The following is a 9,406-nucleotide window of genomic DNA, read 5'->3' on the forward strand; positions in this document are numbered from 1 at the left end:
AAGGTGAACCTACACTTGAGTGCATAAAAGGGGTTTAAGGACTAACAATATTCGAACCACCGACGCTTAGTCGTGGATAACCCACATCGGTATCGTTTCGATGCCAACAGTGTGGCCGATTTGAGAGTCCACCAATAACCTAGCATACGAGGTTAAGTGGCCCAAAGACATGAATGTTTTATAGTTCAATACATACCTGAAAGTCCTTAGAGATCGTAAGAAGCTTTATTCGTACGATGGAGATTTGTATGATGTAGTTTACGTATGAGTAAACAAGTGAATGTATATGTTTTTAGGGTTTATGAGCTATGTATTTATAGGCTCACGAATTAGGGTTTCGATTGAATCTTTTCTCTATTTAAATGCAATCTCATCCTTAACTAACTTTCGTTATTTAAGGAAGAGAATCCGACTTGATTATATCGTACATTCTTCTAGAATGTACCAGACCCCTGTGCAAGTATAAGAAACTCGCATCAGATGGTATAGGCGCATAGGGTGCGACTATACCAGTGTCATAGGCTGTATATGGCAGTTTAGGGCTTTAGATGCGCATCCGCACGACCTTGCGGATATGCGTATCATTATTTGCATGTCAAAAGTTTTACTTATCATTTAGTGTTGAAAATTATTTGCTTATCATCCTTAAAGTCTAGACATGTCTTACTGCCTCTATTGCATAGACAGTGTATAGATAAATTCATATCTTAGCATATCTGTTATTGTTACCTTTGCCTGACAGCTTTCGTAGATTCCTCCGTAACTTATGGGATTTTAGTATTATATATGCATATGTAAATTATGTATTGCAGGGTACTAATCTACCTCGCGATGTAACCAAATGTAATGTATTCGTCCAGATGGATTAGGATGGGTCGTTATAGGAATTAAAGCCAAAAGTGGTGGGTTAACAGAAGCGGAAAGATTATGTTGGCTTGATGCTCGAAAAAATTGGTTATCAAAAGAGAAAAGCAAAGCGAATATGTTGAAGCAAAAAGCACGGGTTCGTTGGATTTTGGATGGTGACGAAAATTCCAAATATTTTCATTTATCCTTGAAGAGATAGTATAATAAATGTAATATGTGTGGGTTAAATATTAATGGAACTTGGACCGAGGACCCCAATGTAATTAAGCTTACTCTTTTCGACTACTTCCAGAGAAGGTTTGACTCTTCCGCTTTAGTCCATCCACAACTATTGGGCCATCTTGATGGGCCTGCTGTTGAGGGATCCACAAAACCAGTTTCTGGGTCAGTTAGTCATGGCAATAGTAGGCTGATTGCAGGTGCGAACATTGGGCCTGATGACGGCCCACCAGTTTCTGTTTCCAACAGCCCGTGTTATAATAAAATATCATCTAATGAGGCGAACCTGTTGGAAAATCCTTTTTCTGAATTCTAGGTGTGTGATGCTATCAAAGATTGCGGGAGTTCAAAAGCCCCCGGTCCGGATGGTTTTAACATGAGATTTTATAAGAAATTTTGGCATATTATTAAGGATGATTTGATGAAGGCGATTGGGGAATTTTGGTGTTCGGGGACAATCTCCGACGGGTGTAATGCTTATTTTATTACTCTTGTCCCCAAGAAAACGGATCCTCTTTGCCTAAGTGACTATAGACCGATTAGTCTTATCGGTAGCTACTACAAGGTAATCTCAAAATTACTCTCAAATAGAATTATAAAAGTTATACCAAATCTTGTAGGGTCTGAGCAAAGTGCCTTTATCAAGGGTCGTAATATCCTTGATGGGGCTCTTATCGCGAATGAAACATTAGATTATTGAAACATAAGAAGCTAAAAAGCTTAATTTTTAAGGTTAATTTCGAAAAAGCTTTTGACTGCTTGAATTGGGATTTTTTCTTGGAAATTATGGAGATTATGGGATTTGGCATAAAATGCAGGAAGTGGATCTTAGCTTGCCTTAAATCGGCTTCTATTTCGGTGCTTGTTTATGGTTCACCAACGAAGGAGTTTAAATTGAAACATGGGGTTAGACAAGGGGATCCATTATCACCTTTTCTTTTCATTTTAGCGGCCGGAGGATTGAATGTTTTAACAAAAGGTGCGGTGGCTAGTAATAGGTATCATGGGGTGGAAATCGGGAATGATAAAATCCCCATTTCTCATCTCCAATATGCGGATGACACGATATTTTTTGGTGAATGGAGAGAGAATAACCTTCGAAATCTTATGAAACTATTGAAATGCTTTGAACTAACTTCGGGTCTTAAAGTTAACTACAATAAAAGTAATCTTTTCGGTGTTAGAGTGGATAAAAGGGAGGTGGCCGGAATCTATGGTGAATATGTTCAATTGCAAAGTTGGTACCTTTCCGTTTATTTACCTTGGGCTTCCGGTGGGGGGTATGATGAGTAAGTTGGAGAGTTGGAATCCGGTGATTGATAAATTCGCGAAACGTCTTACGGATTGGAAGGCACAATAGATGTCATTTGGTGGACGCTTGACGCTTGTTAAATCGGTGTTAAATAGTCTTCCATTGTATTATTTCTCGCTCTTCCGTGCTCCGCCTTGTGTGTTAAAAAAACTTGAGTGTGTAAGACGTTCTTTTTTTTTTGGGGCGGGTCGGGAAACAATCATAAAATAGCGTGGGTAAAATGGGAGGAAACTCTTCTTCCTTTCGAGAAAGGAGGGTTGAATCTCGGTTCTTTAAAAAGTAAAATCTTGGCTTTAATTGGCAAGTGGTGGTGGAGGTTTAAATATTAAGCCACTTCCTTGTGGGTTAAAGTCATTTCGAGTATTTATGGCCACTCCGGTGGTCTTTGTGTCGAAGACGTCAATTCAACTTTTACTTATAATTCGGTGTGGTCAAATATTGTAAAAACCGGTAACCAAATTGGTTCGCTTGGTGTGGTTTTTAGAGGCTCCTTTATCAAACACATTGGTGATGGAGCCTCTACGTCTTTTTGGAATGATGTGTGGCTTGGTTCTTCTTCTTTAAAAAACAGGTTCAAGAGGCTATACCACTTAGAGACAGATTCTGATGCGAAGGTCCGGGATCGTTTCATCATGGAAGGGTCAAATTGGGTTGTAAAATGGAATTGGGTTCGTGAAGTTTCAGGACGTGCAAGAAATGAATTATAGGAGCTTAGCGGGCTGCTGTCATCGATTGTTTTGAGCCCAGATCAGCGAGATAAATGGGCCTGGTCACCAGGTTCAAAAGGGATTTTTACAACAAGCTGTTTATCATCCTTGTTGGACGAAAGACGGCTATCTATGATGGCTTCTAGTGCGGGTACATTAAGGAATAATTATATTCCTTAAAAAGTAGAATTATTTGTATGGAGGACGAGAAAGGGTAGACTGCCAATCCTACCCGAGCTTGACAAAAGAGGTATTGACCTAAATTTGGTGTGCTGTCCCAGTTGTGATGACGATATCGAGTCTTTGGATCATTCCTTATTTGACCGTAAGCTATCAAAAGAGATTTGGGTTCGAGTTTTTAATTGGTGGAATATGGGAAATATAACAAGTCATGGTATTCAGGATCTTTTGATTGGTGATGTGGGTCAAAACTTAACAGATGTGGGAAAACTAATATGGCAGGGAGGTTATTTGGACGTGTTGCTATCTAATTTGGAAGAATCGAAATGAGAAAGTATTCAAGAATAAGTGTTGCAACGTTCCGGTCGCGGTTAGTGAAATTCAAGTTAAAAGTTTTGAGTGAATCGCGAAGAGATGAAAGGTGAAGAATATTATATGGCTTGATTGGCTACACAACCCATCGAGTTACATTATTTAGATTCTCGGATGTAATGATGCTACCTTGGCATCCTACGCCTTTGTCTTTTGTTGTTCTTGTGTTGTGTATCTATATCTTATGAATCTTGTGATATTTTTCGAGTTTTATCTAATATAATTATTGTTGCCTTTCAATATATATATATATATATATATATATATATATATATATATATATATATTCATTAATATACAACCCATTAGATGTGAGAATTAAATTATATTATGGTATCAGCCAAGTTTCTCCTTCCCCTCTAAAACAAATATGCCGTATTCTTTTTTTTATTATTATTATTTTCCAACATTAACTCGGCATCATCATCATGTCAACCACCCATCCAAGTGATGGAACCCTACCCCTCGATAATGTTTTGCACATGATAACCATTAAATTATCCTCTTCAAATTACGTATTATGGCAAAATCAGTTACTTCCTTTTCCCTCATATCAAAAATTAAAAGGATTTATTGACAGGACTGTGCTTCAACCCACCAATGCTACTGACTCATTTGCATCAACAGCAACTTCCGAATCTGTTGCTTCCGATGCTACTACTCTTGCCACACCATGGTGTGATGGTGATCAACGATCACTTCTCATCCTTCATGCCACTCTTTCTGAAGAGGGTTATGTCCATTATTGTTGGTTGCAAAACTGCCCAAGAAGTATTGTAACACCCCATATTTTCAGTTAAGGAACAACGTTCCAGAAGGGAGGAACAACGTTCTAGATAAGGGAACGACATTCCAAAACCAGGAACGACATTGTAAATAAGGGAATTGGATACCAGGTGAACCAACCGAGTTAAAGGCCATTTCATGAACGACGTTCATGTTACGTGCATGAGGAACGACGCTCCCATTGCAAGAACGGTGTTCCTGTGTCTGGGCTGTGTTTTTAAAACCCATTCTAAAGGGTTCTAATGATGGGTAATTTGGTCATTTCACTTAAGGAAGACCATGTTGCTGGTGAATTAATTTTAGCCTCACTTTAATTTCATCTTCCACAAACACAAACACTCTCATCCCTCTTAGAGTGAGAAACCCACTTTTAGTGAGAGAAAGTTTGATTTGGGGAAGAAGGAGGTTGAATCTCTTCAAAGTGCAAGAGTTAACGTTCTTCATCTCGTTCCTAGCTACATTGTAATAGTGGTGGTAAGTCCTAACTCCAATTTTCATTCAATTTAATGTTAGGGTTGAACTTGCATGTTCTTGAGAAAATCCATCTAGCTCACAAATGGGTGTTTGAAGCTAGTTGTGGGTGTTGTTGACCCGTATTGGTGGGTTTTGGTTTGGAAAATATTGTGGATAAGTTGGGGTAAGTTGGGGCTTGCAAATGGAGCATAATCACTAGTATTAGTGATTATGTTGGTGATTGGAATCCATTTGGGGATGTTTGGAAGTATGATTTTGGGTGTAAACCCAATTTGAGTCAAAATGAGTCATTGGTTGAAATGGGTCACAAAGTGCTTCTAGCACTTGACCCTAAGTTGTAATTTGGTAAGTTTGGGACCAAATCACTAGCTATTAGTGATTTGGGGTATTTGGGGTCTTGATTGACCTAGATGGTAGTTAGGTGCAATTTGGGTTAAATTAGCACTTGGAGATTTATGGGTCAAGCTACTAGTGTTTATAGCTTGATGTTGTGATTCATGCTAGGTAACTCACGTTTGGAGCAATCTTGAAGTCCTAGCTTGGTTGTTAACTCATCTAGTTGCTCAAGGTGAGTGGAGTATTTATATGTGTGAATATATAGGTTGCTTACTTGTATTGCGTTGTGGCAAGTGACACCAATTGTAAGGTTCACTCTTCGCGGCCACTTGATGCTAGGTGGTGAGATTTTACCAAAAGGTTCCACTTTTCATGACCACAATTTCGATTTAAGTGTGGTGAGTGTTATCCACTCTTCGGCGGCCTCACGTTGTAATGGGATGTGGTGAGTATCACTCAACGTATACACTCTACGGCGACTGCATGCATGTATACATGGCGGTGCCATCCGGAAGGTGCCTTCGCAGCCATGTGTAATTGTATGGTAGTGTTAATTCATTTAATGACTAGCACTATTTTGTATGGTTAACTATATAGGCTTGTTGTAGTATAATGTGTTGCGCTGGAATTATATTGATTGTGATGATGGCTTGTATGTGGAAATTTGTGTGTAAGTGGTACAAGTAAGTGACTTATGTATGTATGCATATAAGTATCGCACTCACTAAGCATGATAGCTTACTCCCACGTTGTTTATCATTTTATAAATTGTGGCACATCGAAGTACAAGGGTAAGGGATTAGCCTAGCTTACATGTGGAGGATATTGGAAGGCGCTTTTGGTAATGGTCCTGACAGTCAAGCTCACATATGGGTCACTTTGGTTAAACGGGTCATGTTAAATGATATCGGCTAAAAAGTTACATTTTTACTCCCCGATATTGAGTACCAAAAGCATAAAATTCCAAACACTGTCGGCAAAATAATCGCTTTTTCAGTTAAATTTGTAGATTAAGTAATTACAAAGACGAAGCAAAAAGAATCAAGAGAATCAGAGTTAAAACGAAGATTCTAAAGCGAAAACGGTGAAAGACAAGAAATCAAGTTACGACCTAGGAAATACACTGACCAGGGCAGGCCAAACAGCCTGCCACTATGGGAAACGGCCTGCCAAATGGCCCAGAAAAACAGCAATAAAAAACGGGTAGCCTGGTCAAATGGGCCTTGCAAACGGCCTACCAAACGGCCTGTCAAACGGCCTGTCAGCCTTTTTGTAACACCCCATGTTTTTCAATTACGCATTGTTTTAGACATCATTCGAATTACGAGGCATGTAAGAGTATATTTGGATCCCAAATAAAGTTGGAGTTGATGTTCTAAAACCTTTCCATTGGATAGTAAATCTCATTACGTTTCCAACGATATGTGATTCATCAAAAACGGAGTTACGGTTTGAAAGTTACGACTAAAACAAAATGATGTTTCAGTCCAAATGTATTTGGACGCTAATGGTATATCCTAGAGGATACACGCATAACGACATCATTTTTATACAGAAAACTAGATCAAAGAGCACAAGCGATAACTAAATTTGGTAATTCTCAGCATTTTCCGCCCAGCGTTTATCAGGCCGCCTAGCATCAAGCGTAAGCCCTGCAGGCAGCTTCTATGCATAAGCCCTTTAACTCAGCACGTGAACGGCACGCAGCCATGTCAGTACACGCCACCGACATTCCGGATACTTCATGTAACAGAACCATTCAGTGATTGACACGTGTTTCCCGTGAATTTCGAACATTCTACGCCTATAAATAGACCCCCCGGGTCACCACATTTCACATCATTCTAATCTGAACTTTAGTCAAAGAGAAGTATACTTTCTCTCTCACACAGTTCTTTCTCACTCTTAACATACATTAGCCGCTTAGCAGCAGTACGATAGATGGATCATTACAGTTTGATCCACAGATTGATTGAGGCCACCCCACAGATCTTACATCTGTGTTCCGGGTCTGCTGAGATTATTTCTTAAGGGCAAACAACAATCAACAGTATACGCCACACGCTGAGCAGCTAACTTTCTGTACTAATACCTTACAGCCACTATACGGAAAATCATACTAATAGATGGCCCCACCCGTTCTAAAGAACCACTAAACATTCAAGAGCACCAAAAGGCGTAATTGTCAGATAGCACCCATTGAAGCAAACACGATACATTCATGGCAAGCCGGACATCGGAGAAAAGCAGAAACATTAGAAGACTGGAAACAAGAAATGATTGCTTTTCCTTCCATGTTTAACACCAATCCATCTGACGCTCCTGTAGTGATTGAAGCTCGAATAGAAAATTGTGTTGTTGGAGGAATATATACTGATAACGGAGCGGGAGCAGATATCATGTATGAACATTGTTTTATACAACTACCGGATAGAGTTAAGGAAAAGCTAAAGGACACATTTGTTCCCTTAGCAAGTTTTGCTAATGATCCGTCATGGTCAGAAGGAAGCATAGTTTTAGAAGTAGTATTGGGAAAATGCCATTTAAAAGAACTGCTCATATTGAATTTTTGGTTGTGAAAGCAAATTCGCAGTATAATGTCATTTTTGGACGATCAGCCATGATGGCATTCGGAGCTGTGACGTCAACGACACACAGAATGATGAAATTCCCCACATCGGCTGGCATCGCCACATTGTACGCTGAACGGAGAAGACTAATAGAATGTGTACAAATATACAGAACAACTGTTAACCCAATCATTCATGAAGATGGGTCAATATCACCAAATCCAGAGTTTCTAGATCAGAAAATCATAATTGGAAACACAATAACAAAAGAAACAAAAGAAAAGCTTTACAAAATCTTAGCCACAAATTTGGATGTTTTTGCATGGCAAAATTCTGATATGACTGGAGTACCACTTCATGTAGCTGAACATAAGCTTGGTGTGAATCCTAATATTCCACCAGTGTGTAAAAGAAAAGAGGCATGACTCCAGATCGAACAAAATTTCTCAAAGAAGAACTTAAAAAATTGGTGGTTGCTGAAATATTGAGGAAAGTAAAATACTAGACATGGGTAGTAAACCCGGTTATGGTAAGAAAGCCAGATAATTCATGGAGGATGTGTGTAGACTTCACAGATTTAAATAAAGCATGTCTAAAATACAATTATCCTTTACCAAAAATTAATTAGAAAGTGGAGTCTGTAAGTGGGTATCAGTTTAAATCCTTTTTGGATGCATTCAAGGGATATCATCAAATCCCAATGGTAATACGTGATAAAGATAAAACAGCATTTCACACACCAGATGGAATTTTTTGCTATATCATGATGCCTTTCGGATTGAAGAATGCAGGGGCAACTTACTAGCGCGTAATTGATAAAGCATTTAAAGATCAAATAGGTAAAAATGTAGAAGCCTATGTTGATGACATTGTTATCAAGAGCCATACAGAAGACAGTATGCTCAGAGATACTCTTGAAACGTTTGAATCATTACGAAAGGTCAATATGAAATTGAATCCTAAGAAGTGCACTTTTGATGTAGAAGAAGGCAAATTCTTAGGTTATATTGTTACAGAGAGGGGAATCAAGGCTAATCCAAAAAAGATTCAAGCAATTGAAAATATGGTATCTCCTAAAACAAAGAAAGAAGTGCAAAGCCTGAATGAAAGATTGGCAGCTGATAATGCTAAAAACGAACATATATTTCATAGCAATATTCCTCAAGAAAGACAAGCTTTTAGTTGCAATTATTCTATTTACCAGTGATATTCGTTTAAATAATAAAAGGTGGAGACAAAAGACAGATTTGACGAATTGAAGACGCAAACGACCAAAAAGCTCAAAAGTACAAAATACAATCAAAGAGGTTCCAATTATTGATAAGAAACGTCTCGAAATTACAAAAGTACAAGATTCAAAACGCAAAGTACAAGATATTAAATTGTACGCAAGGACGTTCGAAAATCCGGAACCGGGACTAGAGTCAACTCTCAACGCTCGACGCAACGGACTAAAAATTACAAGTCAACTATGCACATAAATATAATATAATATTTAAATAATTCTTATAATTATTTATATATTATATAATATATTATAAACCGTCGGCAAGCTAGGAGCCAAACCTTTGTGAGCTGGATTT

Source organism: Rutidosis leptorrhynchoides, chromosome 1 (genome assembly GCF_046630445.1).
Source record: "Rutidosis leptorrhynchoides isolate AG116_Rl617_1_P2 chromosome 1, CSIRO_AGI_Rlap_v1, whole genome shotgun sequence".
Lineage (NCBI taxonomy): Eukaryota > Viridiplantae > Streptophyta > Magnoliopsida > Asterales > Asteraceae > Rutidosis > Rutidosis leptorrhynchoides.